Genomic DNA, 13,229 nt, shown 5'->3' on the forward strand with positions numbered 1-13,229 from the left:
CTAAGGGCTGACCACAAATGCAAACTTTTGGGAAAGCCTCTCACTAGATCCAGTTCTTTCCCTCTTTTTATAATCCTCTTTTCCTAACAGGGTTTTTCCCCATCTCCATGTCTTTGGGGTTTAGAAGCATGGCTGGGTATCTTATTCTGTCCCAACCTGGCAACAAGTAACCTCCACTCTGGACCAGACAAGAAGCTCCTTCCACTATACCATGTTTTTTCATCAGATTGCTTCTCCCTCTATTTAATCTTCTGCACAAGCTCTCCATTGAGCCTACCTGATGAACCAACTACTTTACAATGTACATGACACAATTAGATTTCCTTGCAATTTAGGTTGGATTTAGCTTCAATATTGTGGAACAGACAAGAACCAAGTAAAGGAACAAGGATTTTTTTTCTTCAGAATGATGAGCTTACCCATGTGATTTTAAATAATGGCACAAATGTAAAAAATCTGGTATGCAATAATCTCTATAAATTATTCATTCAGAAATATATTGACTACCAAACCCATTAGTTACACAGTATTTGGCTGAAATGTCCCTTTCAAAGAGTATAACATTAAATATAAATATTTTGTACTCTCAAATAATATTTGAGGTTGTGACTCATTTGGAAAAGTGAGCCTTTGTCTGTGCAGGTGAAATATACGCTCATCTTCAACAACTGCAGGGTTTATGCTTGCAACTACCTGACTGCAGGCACAAATCAGGCACGTATTCAGATTTTCTCCAGCTATTCATTCTTCAGGCACAAACTAAACAGAGATGAAGCTTCAAGGTTACAGCTGACACCCTGCTTTGTTCTTCCCTCATGGTTTTTGTGCCTCAAAACTCAATGTGCTGCCACACCAGCCTGACTTAAAGACGTTTCACCCTAAGCTCCAAATCTTTTGTTTTCATCAGTTTGGGTTACAAACATAACTTAAAACATTTTTCTATCTAATTTATTAGAAATTGAGTGATGGGGCACAGTTCAAGGTAACAGAAAAGCTTTATTGTACCAGAAGTAACCTTGCATTATGTCTTCCTTGTGTTATGAAGGACTTAATTTGAGGAGGACATATTGTGAACTCTTCTATTTTTTTCTGTCTTAAAGATCCATAATCAGACAAAAAGTGAGAACCTTCGATGAAAGGCCTCTCAGAGACTGTGAGAACAAGAGCAGGAGCAAACGCCTAAGTTAATGGGGTACGTTTCCAGTGCATTGCACAATGGACTAGGTGCACTTTTATATGAACAATACACGGAGCTGAGCAACTATTGTCCATGTATCATACTGAATATTTATTCCTATTTATCTAGAGGTTTTTATTACAGTATGCCATTATTACTACACATTTTCACAACTGCTTATCAAATGAAAGAAGGAAGGTTCTACTAAATGAATCCCCCCGAATCAACTTTATAAGGGTCATATCTACACATCAGACATGATGTGAAACACTCCTTTGAAATACAAGACCAAGCGATAGCATATATGATAACTAACATAAAGGAACTGAAAACTTCCACTGTTTCCATTTTATGGGCTGTTAAATGGAAACGAAAACCACCATTTTCTTGGTGCTGGGCCCATGAACTTCATAGCTATGGGTGCAAATCGAGAGGAAGCCGTCCTGCAGTCTAAAAGGAACAATACATTTAAATAGCACTGAAGGCATGAAAATAGCTGGCTATTATCCCAGAATCTATAAATGGCACAAACTTGCTCATCATAACTCTGGGGATGATGACAACATCATTGGGAAATGAAAACAGAAAAAACAGAAAAGGAAGAAATGTGCTAGATCTTGGGAAAGAAAGGTCAGGCTTTTCCAGTGCAGTATCTCACATTAGACAAAACTGCATGACTGGAAAAGCACCAACAGGCCCTAACAGCACTGAGGTTCCAGAAATGATGGACCCTTAGTGATTCAAAGAAAAGAACGAAGAGAGAGAAGAGAAGCAAAAAGAAAAAAGCCAGCAGCAGAAATTAGCATTTATTGAAGCAGGTTCTTAAATATTACAAGATTGGTGAAACACAGTGTTTATAATTTGACTTCAGCATGATGAATGCAGTCTGTGATTTATACAAACTAAACTTCTCACTTAGCACAGAAGTTATGACATCTCCTTCCTTCCCTTTTGTGTGTAAATCCCTGTAACTTTTAAACAAAACCAGAAATAGCCTCAATACTGTCAAGTTCCTTTTTCAAACTTTTCTTTTTACTGAGATTAGCACTATGGACCCATAGCAGACTCTTGGTTATCTAAATCACATTGGAGGCAGGATATAGAATTTATTCAGATACTCTAGAAGACAAGCACCATTCATTAATGGAGTGGCCTCCCTTGCGGCTGTTGGGGGGCAGGTCCATCCACTTTTTATCTAGGAGTCTCCACTCTGCCTCCCTCCCTTCCTCCCATGGAAAGGGGCTACAAAGGGCTCCCTGTACTGACAAGGCGGCCTCCCTCATAGCTGGAGGAAACTCCTCTTTGCAGGCCAGCCTGGGGATCTCTGCTCCATTACCCAAACCTCCACATTACCACAGTCTGCCACCCTAAGATACAGGGCCCCTGCACTTTGTATCTCATGTGTGTCTTTCTGGGGGATAAGAAAGGGATTCAGTTAATGCAGAAATTGGGGAAATGGAAAAATAGGAGTACACAAAATGATCACTAGCATGACAAAAAGGTATTTGAAAAGATAGCTGCCCGGATGAAAATAGGTAACCAAAGAGACAAAGTCTTCTCTTGTCAAATATAACACAACTGAACTCAGGCAGGAAAACCTCCCTGCCTCTCCATTCACAGATTTTGGCCAGCTCATCCGATGGGAGTCATGTTATGCCAAATTTGTTAAAAGCCAAAACGCAAAACCCAGGCCATGGTTCTAGCAGATCATCAGATCAGCCTTCAAATCTGTGCTGCTCCCTGACCTCAAATGCACATAGAGAACATATTGTCTCATCAGATGCTGTCTTGGAAACTTGACTAGCTGAGCACAGAAGACCACGTTTATTAGTTTTAAATACCTGGGCTTTGTCTACACTACAAAAGTAACGTCGAAGTTGCTTACTTCAAAGTACAACTTTGAAGTAAGCAGCTTTGAAGTTGAGTGTGTACCCACACCCTACTTCAAAGTTAAACTTCAAAGTAGGGCACTACTCCATTCCCAAGAATGGAGTAAGGACTTCAGAGTTGGGCTCCCTACTTTGAAGTTAACTTCAAACTAAAAGAAAATGTGTGCAGAATCTCTGCTGGCTACTTTGAAGTAATGCCTAACTTCAAAGTTAGTTCCTAGTGTAGACACACCCCTAGAGTTTCTTTCTTCCCCACTTGCTCACCTTGATTAACAACTTACTTTACAAGCTCTGCCTTTGATTTCAGTGGGGTTACTTACACAATAATAAACCAATAAGGATGACAGATTCTGAATATTAATATGCATAAATGCCCCAGTACTTAGGCAATAAAAAGACTTGAAAACCCAATGCAAAACCTAAGACATAAAAAACCCAGTGCTAAATGCTAAACAGATGTTTGCCTGAAATACACCACAAGGTTAGCTGGACATGATACTGCTGCTAAAGAGCTAAGTGGCTACTGCTGATTCCCTAAAGCAGAGGATCACTGCTCTATCCAGATAACGGCGAAGTGGAAACAGCATTCTAGTGAGACAGCATCTAGGGACTGGGAAGAACTGTCTTAAGAGAAAAAAAAAAACTTCACAGTAGCTAACGCTGGATAACCCTGGGAAGAATTTGACTTACATTACCTGATTGTTATATTTCCTAATTAAGAAATGGACACTCATTTAGGGTAACTCTACACAAGATGCAAACTTGGCTTGAAAGCAAGCTGGGAAGACCCCTCTGCAAAGATACCTTTCCAAAACCCCAGACTCATAAACACTTGATTCCCGAGGAACACACCAATATTTACTACAACTCTTTTTCATGACCTATTAGACTAGGAGATTTTTGGATGAGACATAAACCTGAGTCATAACCACTTGTAGTCATTACATTGGCAGGGAAACATCTGCTCCTTGTGCCAGAGGCTATGACACTGCTGCTTTCTCAGTGAGATACTCCCCTAAGCCAGGATAAAAGCCTATGTGGTGAGATACACCAGCTCCGCAGTCCCTTTGCACCTCCAGTGCAGCGTAAAATGTCCATCCCACAATAATTAATCAGTCCTATGGCATTGTTTAAATACAACAAGGGTGTAAAATGAGTAAATATAAACCACTGTTAAAATTAGAACAAATCCCCACAGGGATTTGTATATGTGCAGAAGAAAACTTCCATCTGTTGACAAGTAACAGATTTTTAAGCCTGATCCTCAATATAATGTTAAGTGACAGCAACAAGTTTAAAAATAGAAAAGTGAATGAGAAGAATCTATGTTGTTTTGAAATAACTCCAACGTTCAGCTGCCACATTTGCATGAATGAATGTGACTGGCTCAAATGTTACTTTTGGACTACGTTACAGAAGTCAGTCTTGATTCTCTGGTCTGACCAAACTGGGAGACCAGAGGGAAGGGATAGGGCTCAGGAAAGCTGGTTTTATATCACGTTTGTAGTCCCCAAACCCAGAGCCAGCAGGGAATAGTTTTGTCCCTTGGTCAATTTGACTGGTCTCAGAGATGCTTTAACTGCGGCCTGATTCTGTCTAGCTTTAGGACGGGGCTATTCTGCATTCTCGGGATTAGCAAAGCACATTGGCACACTTGACATGCCCCTTTTGCTAGAATCACGGGAGAGGCTGGCACAGGTGTAAAAGTGGGCAGTGCAGAAGGGCTGTGAAAAGGCTGAGAATCTGGTCCAGCATGTTTAAGTTGTTCCCCTTTAATTTTTGGATCAAAGTCAATGGCCGTGCTATTGAGTATGTGGGTTGGAGGAGCAGATAAAGTGGGCAGCTGGTGGTAAAGCACTTAGAAGTATATACGTTTCTGCTGTTAACACTTTTAATGAAGATTTAATACAGGATATAAATACCTCCTATAAAGCAATCAGCATAATGTCAGGTACCAATTGAGAAAGCGAGAAGTCTATTCTTGCCAGTTGCCATGTGTGTGAAAGTGGTGCTAATGCAATGCCCTAACAGCAGTGCACTGCCATTAGGCCTATAAAGACTGCAAATATCTCCCAGGACATTGATCCACTTAATGTGAAAAAAAAATCCTCAGTGTTCCAGTGTCAGTTTGACCAAGCCACACAATCCCTCAACTTTTTAAGAGGAACAATTTAGGGCCCCTTTAATTCTCTGTACCCCATTGGGAATGATGGCTTCCTGCCAAAGAGGAACAAGACTGTTCTTAGTACTGTACTAAGCCTCTGCTTAGACTATATTCCTCCTCCTAGAATTTACTGCCAGAGGCATCAGCAGGATTTGAAAGCCAGGGCTGCGGGCCACAGATAGAAATTCAATATTTTTGGGGAGAAAAGATAAGCCCCAGGAGCTTCTGTTTTACTGCTCTCTTCACTGTGGAGAGTGGCACTTGATGTGATCCTCACCGCAGAGCATGACACAATACATTTTAGAGCTGAAACTATTGGACTGTAGCTGGATTTTGCTGTAGGGTAGAAATAGGTAGTGTTCTAGAATCAAGAAAAAATGAGGAGGGTGTTGAGGACGCACAAAGCAAACTAACATAAAGAAGAGAGGTACAGGCATACTGCCCTTCCCCTGCCTTCGCCACACACCCCTGCGCAAGCAAGCAACCACACGCACGCACGCACACACACACACACACACACACTTTAATTCTGTTTAAAGCTGAAGAAAAAAACACTTTGTATTTCTGTGCATGGAATGGCTTCCTCATTTCTAACAAATAATCTGTATTAAGCCACCTCACCTGGAGCTTGCTATTTATCCTGTGCAAGCACATAAACCAAATAAGCAAAAGAGCCCCAAGCTAGTTTATATAATTTCCAATTACATTTGAATTTTCAGAATTTATAATCATGCAATAATCAGGTCCAATTGAATCATATCATGTCATTCCAAGGATAAGTGCAGATAATAATACTGCTAAAAGGTTTCAGTGTAACCACACTTGTAGTTTAATGGCTGTATTTTCAAGGAAAAGGATCCCTCTTGCCTGCACAGAAACGCACGTTTGGCACACTGTGGTTGCACAAGCAAACTGTGTTTCTACATGCACCTGTGATTAGGACACCACAATTAGGGTTCAATTCCTCTGAAAAATGATGCTACAAAGAACATGTAGCTGCATGAAGGGCTTCTCAAAGGTCTCAGGTTAAGCCCCTTCTTCACTCCCCCCGCCCCACCATATTCTACATGGAAAAGAGTGGAAGCAACCAATATTAGACAATCATTTAAGGCATGCAAAAGAATGCGGAAAAATAGGAGAATGGGTTTGTGCTAGGCACAGGGGCTGAGGAGACTAAAGATGGCTTTAATTCATATAGAAATCAGGGCGGACGAGCGGAAGCAGGGAGAAGGACTAGGGAGAAAGTAGGTTCTTTATATTAAATGCAGAAGGGGATGAAGCTAAGGATGATGCAGAAAGAACCAGGATACAGAACTCATTTAAAAACACTACAACTATTCACACAAACTTTTTTGAGGTATTTGTCCAGCTGTAATGAAGGCTGAGAGGGCAAAATAACAGTCTCCAAGTATTTGAAAGGAGTAAACACCAAAGAGAGAGAATAATTATTTAGAATAATGAAACAGATCATAATTTAACCAAAAGGATATTACTACAAGCTGGAAACTTTAGACTGGCTTACAGGAAATCATCTTGAGAGAGACACCTCTTAGCTAGTGGAATAAATCCTATGGGAAGTGCCTATCCCATGGCTCACTTAAAAGGCCTCTTCCTTGGTCCCAAGGTTGCTCTAAATCACCCAGGGCCATTTCAGTTCCCAGATGACAAGAGCAGAAAAGGGGTTTAAAACAACATTTCCCCCATCTCAAGTTTGAAGCACTGGATTGAACCCAATATTTGAACTGTGATCTCCTGCATTTTATAACATCCATTAAAATATGCAGCTAAATCCACAGTTTCTGGAAGCATTCTTTGCAGATGGAACATTATCCACTTGTCTTTCAATGCCAGATTTCCATTCTGCTTTAACATTTAATTATGCTAGAAATTATTGCAATCATTTGAGGTTTTTAAAGTGCTTGGTTTGTACAAAAATGGTATTTATCACAATTTTTTCAAGACATCCTTCTACATGCTCTGCCCTCAACTTTACAGCAGAGATAAGGCATACTTATATTCTTCTCTTGATAAATGTTTTCATTTGCTTCATAACGCACTAAAAAGTTGTTGGAATTGCTGAGAATTAAATCAATTTTAATGGATTATAACAAAGCAAACAAACTAATAGAACATCTGCCAGTCATTACTCACTTTCAGAAGCCATCTATTGTGGAAAAAACTTAGTGCCACATTTATCCACCAGAGGATAAATTTAGGTGAAACCATGAAAGTCCCACAAGTTTACCTTTTAAAGAGGCCAACCAAGGTTTTACATCTAGTACATTTAATGGGGCTTAAATAGTCAGGTGTTGCCTCAGGTCCATTTTGATTATATTTTGCTTTCTGGATTCAACTGTCTGGTTTAAAAATATTTTTGTCTTTATTAACTACATTGGGCAGCAGTTCAAAGCATGGACACAGGTTTGGGTATGGTCATGATGCTGAGGCATACAAGTGTGGATAAGATTTAAGGTACAGCTCAGATGCAGAGCACTATCCTTTGGGAGAAATTCTTATCTGGAGCTAGAAGCTAAAGAACTACTTTTGACACCACTCCTGGAGGAATTTTAATGGAGTTAAGTGAGACCACTAGGATTAGAGACATCATGTTAATTTGTATTTAAGTAAAAATAGCTGTGGACAGAGAGCTTCACATTCATTTTTCTGTTTGTGCTTACCAGAGTCATTAAAGATGGCAAGAGCAGAATTATTCATATAAAAAGCTCTTTAAAAACAAAAGGCAGGCAAGTAGTCCTGGCATTAAATACCTTTAATTTGGTAACATTATCATTAGATGATCCAGCTGCAGGTAACATCACTAAATAGTTAACATTCACCCATAGTTCACAGTATATGCAATGCAAATCCAATCACAGTGATAGTGTTTTACACCAGTTGAATCTGCCCCATTTATAAATAATCCGTGTTAAGCAACCAGCTTCAGGGTTGATACTGAGAGGTAGAAGAGAAACAGCAATAAAGTTCTGTCTAAAAAGTAGAAATATCTCAAAGACTCAGGAGTATCTGAGGTGAGCAGTGGCTCAATCTCCACTTGACCACTATAACCTTTATATGTAAAGCCATTCAGCAGGCTGAAATTTCAGTTTGTGGAAGTTCATATTTCTCCTTTTGAACTGCTATTTTTTTTCAGTCTGTGTGAGCAGCTCCTTTTGGTTTAGCTTCCGGATAAACTGGCTACAATCAAAGGGTTTCAAAGGGTTCCTCCCCATCCCTCAGATCACCGATTAACTGAATATTTCAAAAGTCAGTCAAGATTTGGTAAACCTGGCCAGATTCTCAGGTGATAATCAAACCAAGTACTGTTGTTACTGTGGGTCAGAATGGCATTTTTTAGAATTACAGGTTCCAAATTCATGAGAACTGCTGTAGAGTTTCAAAATATGCGAGTAAAACTGGCTAATGAAAAGAGCTCATAAACCAAAGCCAAACTAAAGAATCATAAAAAAGGCTCTGTGCATATTTTGTCTAGATATTTTCTGGTACTGTACATTTCCTGTTTTGACATCATTTTAACTGCCGCCATACATCAGTCCAAAGATATAACAATGCTGCAATAACCACTACAATATATCATTTTCATAGTTGTTCATTTTACTGAAGAATGCTATTGCATTGTTTCTGATGGAGTTCTCTTCTTTTTAAGAGAATATATTTTAATATATCATTGTTGTTGTGAGCCAGATCTTTTATTATGTGCTCAAATAAAACTTCCAATGAAGTTAGCTTTGGGTAGATAAGGACTACAGGCTTTGGCCTTTTGCACATAAAAATGATTTCTAGCTTTCCTGAGTAAAAGCAATTGAATGGGTGCATTGAGAAACCTTGATAAAGTATAGAACAGAAGTTAAATCAGTTTGAAAACAAAGGTACTAGAGTACCTCTGTCAAGCCTCATAGTCATAGTTTTATAGAGTCTAGTGCTGGCAACTGACTAACATGCAGGGGGAAAAAACTAGAAAGTATTGACAACTGCCTGAGGAAAATTCTGATCCTTAAGATGGCAACATGACAAAACACAAATGGTATGATTAAAAACACAGAAACCACATTTAAATATTAACCAGAGAAAGCAATAATCCAGTGGGTTAGACATTTTACATTGCATATATAATATTTAGTTTTATAAGTAATCAGAATATTGTGTGAAAATCAATGGAGAATGCAGAAAAAGACCCTTGAAATAATGCAGTGAAATAAAATGAAACACTGACATAATCAGGAATATCAGCTAGGATAAAAATAAAGAAGATGGCACTGGATTATAGAAAGTGGACCACATACAGTTCAGCTTTGCAGAAGACAAAATGAAGATGACAGCCATCTCAGAAAATTAAAGACATAATCTTGTTTTGAATTTTAAAGTCTTTTTAATAATTAATTCCAATTTCTAACAAAGAACTCTTTAGGTAATAATAGCCTTTTTCCTCCTCTTCCCCTCTTTTGATGTGTACAACATCATTTTATCGAAACAAACTAACTACACAAGGGAAGTAGTAAAATTGATCGTTCAAAAAACAAAAATATAGTTTTTTTTCTTGCTAACTTCTTTCAATCTTAAGGTTATTTGAAAGTGCAGATGATGCAAAATTTTGAGACCAAAAGTGGCCTTCAACTTTTTGTTGCCCCTGAAAAGTAAGATTAAGTGTCATCTATGTGACTTCATTGAATCTAAGAAATCCGTTTTCATTACATATAATATGATACATTTAAAAGTAGCAGAAACAAAATTAAGTGCTGTAATGGTTGGGAAAATGGCAAGCATTTTGGTTATTTAAAAATTAAAAATATAAATTATTTTAACTGAAGCAAATGGGAAAATTGCTAGTGCCACCTATTGGTGAAAATGGAGAACTCCAAATACTTCTTGATAATTTGCATGTTCCTAAAAAAGTATTGGAAATGAGAAGCCATATAATAAGTAATACTGTGTGTTTCTATTGCTTTCAGATCAAACACTTGCATGTGTGTGATTTTTATGTTGGACACATTTTAAGCTTTGTTTAGCTCTTAAACTGATTACCGTAATATCAAAGACTTGGAGTAAGATGGGCATTTGAACACTGAGTTACCAGGTCATGCTCTTGAAAGTAAAGGTATGTGTATAAAGATGAACACAGGCACAAATGTGTGCCAGATCAGATCCTTACTTTTTTTTTTCCACAGTAATTGTAGAATTGGGCCTATAGACTGCCTTCTAGTATTAGCTTGATACCTAATGTTCTTGAGAAATCAGATAGTTTCATCATGACATGGTTTAGAAAATGTACGTGACACTAACTAGTCCAAGGAGTAAACATGCTAGTCCTGGCGTAAAACACCAGCCACACTAAGTGCTTTTATCTCAGGGCTATGAAGCTGAAATACACGTGCTGTTCATTGCACAACATTGTATCTAATTGCTACTTTGTTATTAACTATGCAATTCATAAGTAGTATGATTTACTATGAGACAGTGCTTTTGTATACTTTTTCTGCTTTCTTAGCTTTGTCCCACTTTTTCTTCCTTATATTTCCTACATACACCTCTAGTGATATATTACTGTGATACTGACAGAATTTTTATCCCCATTTTCACCTAGTTTCCTTTCCTTGTGTGCTTTCACTCCCTATCTCTTTTCTAATGTACCCACGCAATTTCTCCCTTGCTCCCATGCCTCCCCTCACACTGCCTTCCACTCTCCAGGACTCTACCTCCAGTCATACACATGCCCTCCCATCCCAAGTTACACTACTTGCTTTTTATGTGAGAAGTGGATCTGTCACCTATGGTTTTCATTTTTCTAATTGCTAGAACTGGATCTCCAAGGCACTGGCCCTGGTCTATCTCTTTCTCCAATCTAAATGACTCCTGGACACTGAAATAAAAAACTGGACTGTCTGGGTGAAACCCAGCTAGGTGGCAACCTATTTATCTCACCTACCTCTCAGAAAAAGTCTTAACTATGGCATGTTGTTCCTCGCCTCTGTATACCTTCCTAAGGAAACTGTTCCTTTAGATGATCTTCCCTTCATGAGCCATAAACAAGCAGCATTGCCATTCCTCTCTGTTTTTGTTAAAAGGAAGTTGCTTTATCCATTCTGTGACTCACCCCTTTCTTCCTAGGTTACTGCACTTGCCATCATCCAATACTGTAGAGAAGCTGCCAGTGGTTTCACAGCCCCACTGAGAACATTTTATGTTTTCACAAGTGGATTTTTCAAGCCCAAGGAAGTGGAGTGGGATGTCTTTTTCTCACAAAACAACTTTCTATTAAAATATGATCAGGACAAATTTGTAGCTCTGCATGTTTGTTTAATTTGTTTTTTTAAGCATAATGCCAGCACACTAGTTGCCAGCTCATGCCAAGGACCCTAGGACTCAATTAACAGTGAAAAAATCATGGGTAGAAACCAGTTTGGTTTATCTGTTAAAAGCTATTATAGATTTATAAAACTGTGTTCAATGGTTAGCCTTTATGAAATGCTTGTCAGTTACTGCTTGCAGTAATCTCACTTATAGTCCATGTTATAAGGTAATATTCAAGTGTTTGCTCTGTAACTATGTAAGTCTCTGCTTTTAAATTTTAAATCACAAGGCAGGAGAGAAGCATTACCAGGTGGGAAAGATCAGGTTGCTCCAGGAAATGTTGGCTCCTGTCCAACAAAATAAGGCCCATAGATACAAGACAAACCACTTCCCAACATCAGAGGACAAAAGACTTTCTTGACTGCACCCATCCCACAAACCCATAAAGAAGATGTATATGTAGATTCATCCTATTATCCTGAACTGTAGCAGAAGGGAATCAAAATCCTAGACCAGAACAAAATATGTCTTTTTCTGGTTGTATTTGCAGGGGCAAAAATTACTAAACATAAAAAAAATACACCCAGTGCTTCTCCTAGATTACTTTTTGAGGAAGCAAGGGGCAACTTAAGCTCCTGAGTGGGCCCTCCTCCATCTCCATGAGCTGCCAGACCGTCATAACAAGATGGTGTCCCAGGATAGGGTGGTTTTGCTAACTGCATTTGCATCCCTAGAATTTGTGAGGTGTGCTGACTGCCCTGCGGGAGTGCTTTGATTGGATGCAGAGGAAGCAAATAGCTTTCACAATGCTCTCTGCAGTTAGTGTGAACCTCACTTCACGTGCAACTTCTATAAGTGTGGGTCACTTTTGTAATATGAGTTGGAAAAAGCCTCTATGGATGAAAACCAGCAGAATCTGCAACCCGGTGCATGGGCAATGGTAAACAAAATGTCTCATGGGCCACACAAAGAACCCCTATAAGTTGAAGGTTATCCATAACTTCCCTAAGGACATATATATCTTACTGATTACAGAAGCGTCTATCAACTTTTGGAACCTAAGACTACCTCATTTGCATATATTTATGTGCTTTAACTTTGTAAATGCTCCTAATTTCTTTTTTACTCAATAAATCTGTAGTTAGTTTATTACAGGATTGTCTGCAAGAATCTTTGGTGTCAGATCTAATGTGTATTTTCATGGACTAAATGATTGGACCTTTTGAATAGGAGGTAACTTGCATATTGTAGTTTTTGGCATAAGGGACCATCTACGATAAAGTCAAGCTTACCTGTATGGCAAGATAAATCAGAGCGTCCAAAGGGAATGCCTTCAACTCCATGTTAACATTACATTTGTGCTTGAGGAGTTCACACCTGATAATTGGTTGGTGAAATCTAAATGCAGAACTCACAGCTAATTTGTAGTTTGTGTTCCAGACCATAACAGCCTGGTCGGAGGTTGGTGTTCATGCTCTTGAGTTACTCCAAACATATTGACAGGAAGTGCATGAAAAACCTTTATTTAAATTCTGAAACAAATTTACTGAATCCAGCCCTCACTCCAGGATCAAACTCTTATCAAACTACACACCCCAATAGGAACTTGAATGCCTTTCTTCCTTCTCCAAAGCTTAAGTAAATAGATAACCCTTATTTAGTACTTTAATGATCAACAGAACCAGGCTATTTT

Source organism: Carettochelys insculpta, chromosome 2, assembly GCF_033958435.1.
Source record: "Carettochelys insculpta isolate YL-2023 chromosome 2, ASM3395843v1, whole genome shotgun sequence".
Lineage (NCBI taxonomy): Eukaryota > Metazoa > Chordata > Testudines > Carettochelyidae > Carettochelys > Carettochelys insculpta.